Source organism: Pteropus vampyrus, unplaced genomic scaffold (genome assembly GCF_000151845.1).
Source record: "Pteropus vampyrus isolate Shadow unplaced genomic scaffold, Pvam_2.0 Scaffold44, whole genome shotgun sequence".
In the NCBI taxonomy this organism is placed as follows: domain Eukaryota; kingdom Metazoa; phylum Chordata; class Mammalia; order Chiroptera; family Pteropodidae; genus Pteropus; species Pteropus vampyrus.
The window spans coordinates 5,447,134-5,454,996 of NW_011888825.1; the positions used below are offsets into that span (position 1 = coordinate 5,447,134).

General features: G+C 32.2%; 1 pseudogene; it reads left to right on the top strand.

The window, feature by feature from the left end:
* Positions 1 to 266: 266 nt before the first annotated feature.
* On the top strand, positions 267 to 385 carry LOC111738876 (annotated as a pseudogene).
* The last annotated feature ends 7,478 nt before the right edge of the window (positions 386 to 7,863 follow it).

Sequence of the window (7,863 nt, forward strand, 5' to 3'; positions counted from 1 at the left end):
TAACCCACATGTTAGAATCATTTAGGGACAGTTTTAAAAATTACTGTTGACTGGATCCCCTCCAAATCAATTAAATCAGACTCTATCAGAATTGGATGGAGTCAGAGCACTCATTTCTGATGACGTAGAATTGCTGTTGAAATATTTTCACACGCACACGCACACACACGCACACACGCACACCAATACCTTAGGAGAATTTAGAGTAGTTGTGAGTGAAAAAATTCAGGCACAATAGACAATTGTTTTGGTTAAAAACAGTGGGAGTCTATGACCATGCCACCCTGAACGAGCCCGATCCCGTCTGATCTCAGAAGCTAAGCAAAGTCAGGCCTGGTTAGTACTTAAATGAGAGACCACCTAGGAAGACCAGATGCTGTAGGCATAAAAAATAAAAAATAAGGGATTGTAAGGTGACAAGGTCCTTGAAATCTATGAGGTCAACCAAGGGTTGGCTCACAAAAAAAAAAAAAAAAATTAAAACCAAACAAGAAACAAACAGACAAACAAAAAACAGTGGGAAATGTGGGCCTTTCATATCCCCTGCAGTAGCCAAAAAGAGATTCCCTTTGGCAGGAAGAGGAGAGAAGTAGTAGTAGGGCAGCTCATGCGAGCCCCCAGATAAGAGGTGGTGTGAAGTTGCAACATGAGTGAGAGCCAGGCTCCAAAGTGGTCCCTAATGACCCACACTTACTAGCATTCATACTATTGTTTGAACCAGAGATATCCAATGTAATCAGTTGGATAGGTGACTGTGACAGTATGTGACTTCCAAGACTAGACAGAACAAGCATTACAACTTCCACCTTGGCTCTCTCTGTGAGAAATCAGTCCTAGGTGCCATGCCTTGAAGATGTTCAAGCAGTCCCATGAAAGGGGCTCATGTGGATAGGAGCTGAGGCTCTTTCATCCATAGCAACCCACCCACAATTTCTTTCATCTTATGGTTCTCTCCACTTTTTGTGGGTCTTAGCACCTCTGGAAGTATATGCAAAAAACGTTGATGAGTAGACCAGGGATCTGTGACTTATATCCATCACAGTGCTGATATCTTTCTGAACTGTCAGAAAGAAGAATGGTGCAAACCAAGCTATTACTTTCTATCATTTTTTACTACCCATTTGGCATGATTTATATTCTGGAGCACTCTTAAGATGACACTTGAGATTTGGTCCAGGTAAGTGCTGCAGAAACCATAAAATGAAAGAATTTTCCCCAAAAGAACAATGATTCCAAGATCAACCTATGGAACCTGATCATTTAGTTATACAAATGATTTAAAAAAAAAATAAGTTCCATATTTTTTCATGTGAAAAGGCTATTATATTATGCTCTGTTCATAAAATAATGTAAATAGAAACATAGATATTAACATCATGATATATTAAAAATATATAGGTTAATAATACTACTTGGTATACTTAGACTTATTGCCCTTATGAAGCAAGAATGGTTTTCTGAAACCTTATTATCAATTATCTACTATCCTTAAATTGGAAATTGTTTTTTATTGAAATGCCATCAGAATGCCATAGACTGGGTGGCTTAAACTTCAGAAGTTATTCTCACAGTTCTGGAGGCTGGAATCCTGAGATCAAAGTGCTAGCATGATTCTGTTTCTGGTCAGAGGTCTCTTCTTGGCTTTCAGATGGCCACCTTCACGCTATGTCCTCATCTGGCCTTCCCTCATTGTGTGCACATGTGGAGAGAGTTCTGGTCTCTCCACTCTTCTTTTAAAGACACTAACCCTATCAGATATGGTTTTATCTTTATAACCTTATTTAATGTTCATTAGTTCCAAAAAGATTCTATTTCTAAGCACAGTCACATTGGGGTTAGGGCTTCAACATATGAATTTGGATGGGAGGACATAATTCAGTCTCTAGCACCTTCTAATAACAAATGAGCTGGACATGAGAAGCTTTTAAACTAATAATATTCAGAGATTCTACGGAAACCAATTCTCCATGAAAAATGTTTGCATGACTCTATTGTCAAAAATGTAAACTATGAGATTTTTTCCTCTTAAATCTATTTTATATGAATGAAGTAATTCCTATACTACTTTCATCAATTAATATTGTCATTTTTAAGCCAAATTAAACATATTAAAAATACACTGATATATATGAAAAATAAGGTATTTAGTGTTATTTAAAATGTGTTTTCATGTGTAGACTATCACATATTAAGGAACTAGCTATTTGGAGTGTTTCAAACTGAGGATAGATGATAATAGAAACTGCATTGCAGGGTTTATCCTTACAGGCATTTGAAGATTATTCTGTGGTGTGATAATCACCTTGCCTCTTCAATTAATCCAGATTTTGCCTAATGACCAGAATAAGGCAATGGGATAAAACATCTAGGAACTAAGTGCTAAATTTAATCAATTAAAAACGTATTGTAATAAGATTTATCATATTAACCATTTTTAAGTATACAATTCAGTGGCATAAAATTACTAACATTGTTATTCAACAATCTCCACCATTTATTTCCAGAATTTTTTATCATCCTACGCAACCCAATAGTAGCCATTAAACAACTCTCTTTCTCATTCTTCTTTTCCCCAGCTCCTGGTAATCTCTATTCTTCTCTCTGTCTCTATGAATTTGACTATTCTGTCTCACACTAATTAAGTCATAGAGCAGTGGTCTTCAACCTTTTTTTGCAGGGACCAGTGCTTCTATGAGAATATAATGCCTGATGATCTCAGGTGGAGCTGAGGAGGTGATACTAGCACTGGGGAGTGGCTGTAAATACAGATGAAGCTTTGCCCACTCACCCGCCGCCCACGTCCTGCTTTGCAGTCTAGTTCCTATGGACTGGTACCAGTCTGCGACCTGGGGCTTGGAGACCCCTGTCACATAGTATTTATTTTTCTGTGACTGGCTTCTTTCATTTAGCATAATGTTTTCAAGGTTCATCCATGTTTTAACATATACCAGAATTGCCTTCTTTTTTGAGGCTAAATAATATTCCATTGTTTGTATATACCACATTGTGTTTATCTATTCATACATCAGTGAACATTTGGATTGTTTTCATCTTTTGGCTATTGTGAATAATACTGCTATGAACATAAGTGTACAAGATATTTAATCAATGTTTAAATTTCTGTTATCTTCTGTGTTAAATGGATACTATATAATTACATTTGTGATTAGGCTTTCCTAGTGATATTAGGACACATAGGTTTATATATTACTTCAGTGTTAGCAAATATTGCTGAGATTCAGAATATTTAAGAATGCCAAAATGTCAGAGACTTTTAGGTAAATACTAAGTCAAAAGATAAATGTATATATATGTATGTGTGTGATTATATATATTATATATATATTATATATATAAATTATATATATTATATATATTTATATATTATATACATAAATAGAACCGAAGGATATATATTATATATATAATATATAAATTATACATATTATAATTTATATAATATATATAAATTAATACATCAGTGAACATTTGATGACAATATGGTATTTGAAATTATATATATTATTTTATAATTATTATTTTATATATAATTATAATATATAATTATATATATAATATATAAATTATATATATTACAATTTATATATATATATATATATATATATATATATATATATATATATATATATATTTTTTGTCCCTGGAATTAAGGCTAAATCAAAAATACTTCACAGTGTGACTTATTTTACTGAGATGTAATTTATCTGCAAAAAATGCAAGATTTAAAGTATACAGTGTAATGAGTTTTATAGCCAAGTATAACTGCCAAGTAACCACCACCTCAATCAAGATATAAAACATCTTTACCACTCCACAAATTTCCCTTGTTTTCAAATCACCACTCTCCCCATCACCACCTCTAAGAGTAATCAGTATTCTGATTGCTATTAATATTGTTTAGTTTTGCCAGCTATAGAAATTCATATAAATGGAATTTTTAAAGTATATATTATTTTGTTTCTGGCTTCTTTTACTCAACATAATTTATTTTTAGATTTATCCATGTTGCTGGTTGTGTTAGTAGTTCATCTCTTCTTTTTCCTGAGTAGTTAGTGGACATCATTCTGTTCTACATTTGACATGTTTCCAGTTTTTTGGCAAATATAAATAAAACTTCTATGAATATTCTTATACAAATCTTTTTTTGCAGATTTATTTATTTGTTTATTTACTTATTTATTCATTACTTAAAGTTATTACTCAGAGTAATAGGATCAAAGAGAAAGGTGTATACTTGTTAAACAAGTTTCTTAAGTAGTTATATCATTTTATACTCCCATCAGCAATATTTAGTTTTTCTAATGGATGTGTGGTTATAACTTGCATTCCCAATGTATATATATGTCGAGCAGTTTTCCATGTGTATATGTTCATGTCTTTATTGTACAACTTCATTTTAAAGAGTCTGTTCAAGTCTTTGCTCATTTTTATTTCAATTGTAAGAATTCAATAGGCAAATTATTTGTCAGGTATATGTATTAATAATCTTTTCTTTCAGTTTGTGGCTTGTCTGTTCAGTTACATATTGATCTCCTCTGATTAGCAAAAATTTTAAATTTTAATTATATCTAATTCAGAATTTCTTTTCCTTTATCATTTTCTGGCTAATAAATATTCTTCAACCTCAATGTTATAAATACCTTTCTATAGTTTCTTCTTGAAGATTTATCATTATACTTTTATATTTACCTTGTTTAGATCTATTGCCTATATTGAATAAATTTTTAAATATGAAATACGAATCAATGCTATTTTTTCCATATGCTATTTGATCTAGCACAATGTAATGAAAAACTTTTCTTTTCCCAATTTATTGCCTTATCAACCTTGTCAAACATCAATTGACCATATTTGTATGAGTTTGTTTATGGAATTTATATTCTTTTCATTAGTCTATTTGCCTATACTTACTCAAATACCACATTGTCATCATAACTTTGTATTAAACCTTGTAATCAGATAGTGTAAGTTATGCTTTGTTCCTGTTTTTTCATAAAACAATTGCTATTATAAACTCTTAGGATCACTACATAAATTTAGAAACAGTTTGTTAATTTTAACTAAAAAGAGAAAAAACCAGTTGGGATCAACTGATCAAAAGAAACTGCAATAGATCAATTACAGAAAATGTTTTTTTTAGTACATTAGAGTATTCTAATATAATTAAAATAATAGTAAGAGACTACATCTTTTTTTTATCTTTTTTATAAACTCATCAACGTTCTGTGATTTTCAATGAAGAGCTATAAATTTTTTCAAAGAGTAAACTATGAGTTTTGTTTTTCCTTTTTGTTTTTTATTTCATTAATTTCTACTCACTTTTTCTATACAAGCATAACTCATTTTAATATGCTTTATTTTATTGCACTTTGCAGATATTGCGTTTTTAAAATTTTGTTCTTAGAAATAATTTTCTATGTTAAAATTGAATAATACTTATGAGGTTCAATAACAATAAGGTTATTTTAATGACTAGAAATCAGCATTTATGCATGACATTTGCAATAGGTCACCCAGTTACTATTTTCTCCTCTACCAACAAATCCCTGAATCACAAAGATAAGCAATTCAAATCATATATATATATATATATATATATATATATATATATATATATATATATATATATTTATTTCCTTAATTCCTAAAAGTTGGATCTCTGACTCTTTCCTTTATTTTATTTTATTTTTTTATATACAGTACATTGATTAGCAACCTAAATGCCCATCGACAGATGAGTGCATGAAGAAGTTATGGTTCATATATACAATGGAATATTATTCAGCCATTAAAAAAATAAAATCTTACCATTTGCAACAACAATAATAAAATATTATTCAGCCATTAAAAAAATAAAATCTTACCATTTGCAATAGACCTAGAGGTTATTATGCTGAGTAAAATAAGTCAGACAGAGAAAGATAAATACCATATAATTTCACCTATATGTGGAATCTAAGGAACAAAAAGAACAAACTAATCAAAAACAGACTCACAAATATAGAGGACAATTTGGTGACTGACAGAGGGGAGGGGATGTTGGGGGGCTGGGAAATAGGGTGAAGGGTTAAAAAACTACAAATTAGTAGTTGATAGGTGGTCATGGGGATGGGGAACATGACATAGGGAATGCAGTTAGCATTAATATAATGGCGAGGTAGAAAACCAGAGGAGAGAAGGATATTGCATTTGGAAATTGAAGATTTGAGGCAACCCTGTGTTGAGCAAGTCTGTCGGCATCATTTCTCAAACAGCACTTTCTCACTTCATGTCTCTGTGTCATATTTTGGTAATTCTTGCAATATTTCAAACTTTTTCATTATCATTATGGTAATTTGTTATTGATGATGTTTGATGTTACTATTTAATTGTTTTAGAGGCACCATGGACCACACTCATATAAGATGGCAAATTTAATTGTAAAATGTCTGTGTCCTGGCTGTTCTACTGACCAGTTGTTCCCCTGGTTCCTCTGTCTCTTATTTGGGTCTCGCTATTCTCTAAGACACGATATTGAAATTAGGCCAAGTAATAACCTTACAATGGCTTCTAAGTGTTCAAGTGAAAGGAAAAGTTTAATGTCTCTCACTTTATCAAAAGCTAGAAGTAATTGAGCTTAGTGAGGAAGGCATGTCAAAAGACAGGAGAGGCCAAAAGCTAACCCTCTTACACCAGTTAGCCAGGTTGTGAATGCAAAGGAAAAGTTTTCGAAGGAAATTGTAAGTGTTACTTCAATGAGTACATGAATGATGAGAAAGAGAAATGAACTTATTATTGATATGAAGAAAGTATTCATGGTTTGGATAAAAGATCAAAGCAGCCACAATATTCCCTTACACTAAATCCTGAACCAGAGCAAGGTCCTAACTCTCTTCAGTTGTATGAAGGCTGAGAGAGATAAGGAAGCTGCAGAACAAAAGTCAATCTAGCAGAGGCTGGTTCGTGAGGTTTAAGGAAAAAAACTGTCTCCATAACATAAAAGTTTAAGGTGAAGCAGCAAGTGCTGACGTAGAAGCTGCAGCAAGTTATCCAGAAGATCAAGCTAATAATGAATGAAGGTGGCTGCACTAAACAACAGATTTCCAATGTAAATGAAATAGTCTTATATTGGAAGAAAATACCATCTAGGACCTTTCTAGGTAGAGAGGAGAAGTCAATGCTTGGCTTCAAAGTGTGAAAGGACAGATTGACTCTCTCAGTAGGGTCTAATGCAGCTGCTACTTTAAAATTGAAGCCAATGCTCATTTGCCATTTTGAAAATCCTAAGGTTCTTAAAATTATCCTAAATCTACTCTTCCAATGTTCATTAAATAAAACAACAAAGTCTAGATGACAGTACATCTGTTTACAACATAGTTCACTGAATATGTTAAGCCTATTGTTGATTATTTTTATTTATTTATTTTTTTGGTCTTGAGAGAGGATTTTATTTGTTTGTTTGTTTGTTTTTAATTCCTAAATGTCACCACATATTTGACTCCTTTTAGCCCATCTACCTTCCTCCTCCCTCCTCTTCCCTCCTCCCTATCCTCTGGTAACCACTAGTCTATTGTCCATATCCATTAGTCTGTTTTCATTCTGTTCATTTGTTGCTTTTAGGTTTATATCACACATATAAGTGATACCATGTGATTTTCAACTTTTTCTGTCTGGCTTATTTTGCTTAGCATGATTATCTCGAGGTCCACCCATGTTGTCACAAATGGCAGTATTTCATCTCTTTCTATGGCTAGTAATATTTCATTGTATATATATACAATGAAATACTGCTTTAGCCAATCATCTATCACAGGACAATTCGGTTGCTTCCATGTCCTAGCTACCATGAATAATGCTGCTATG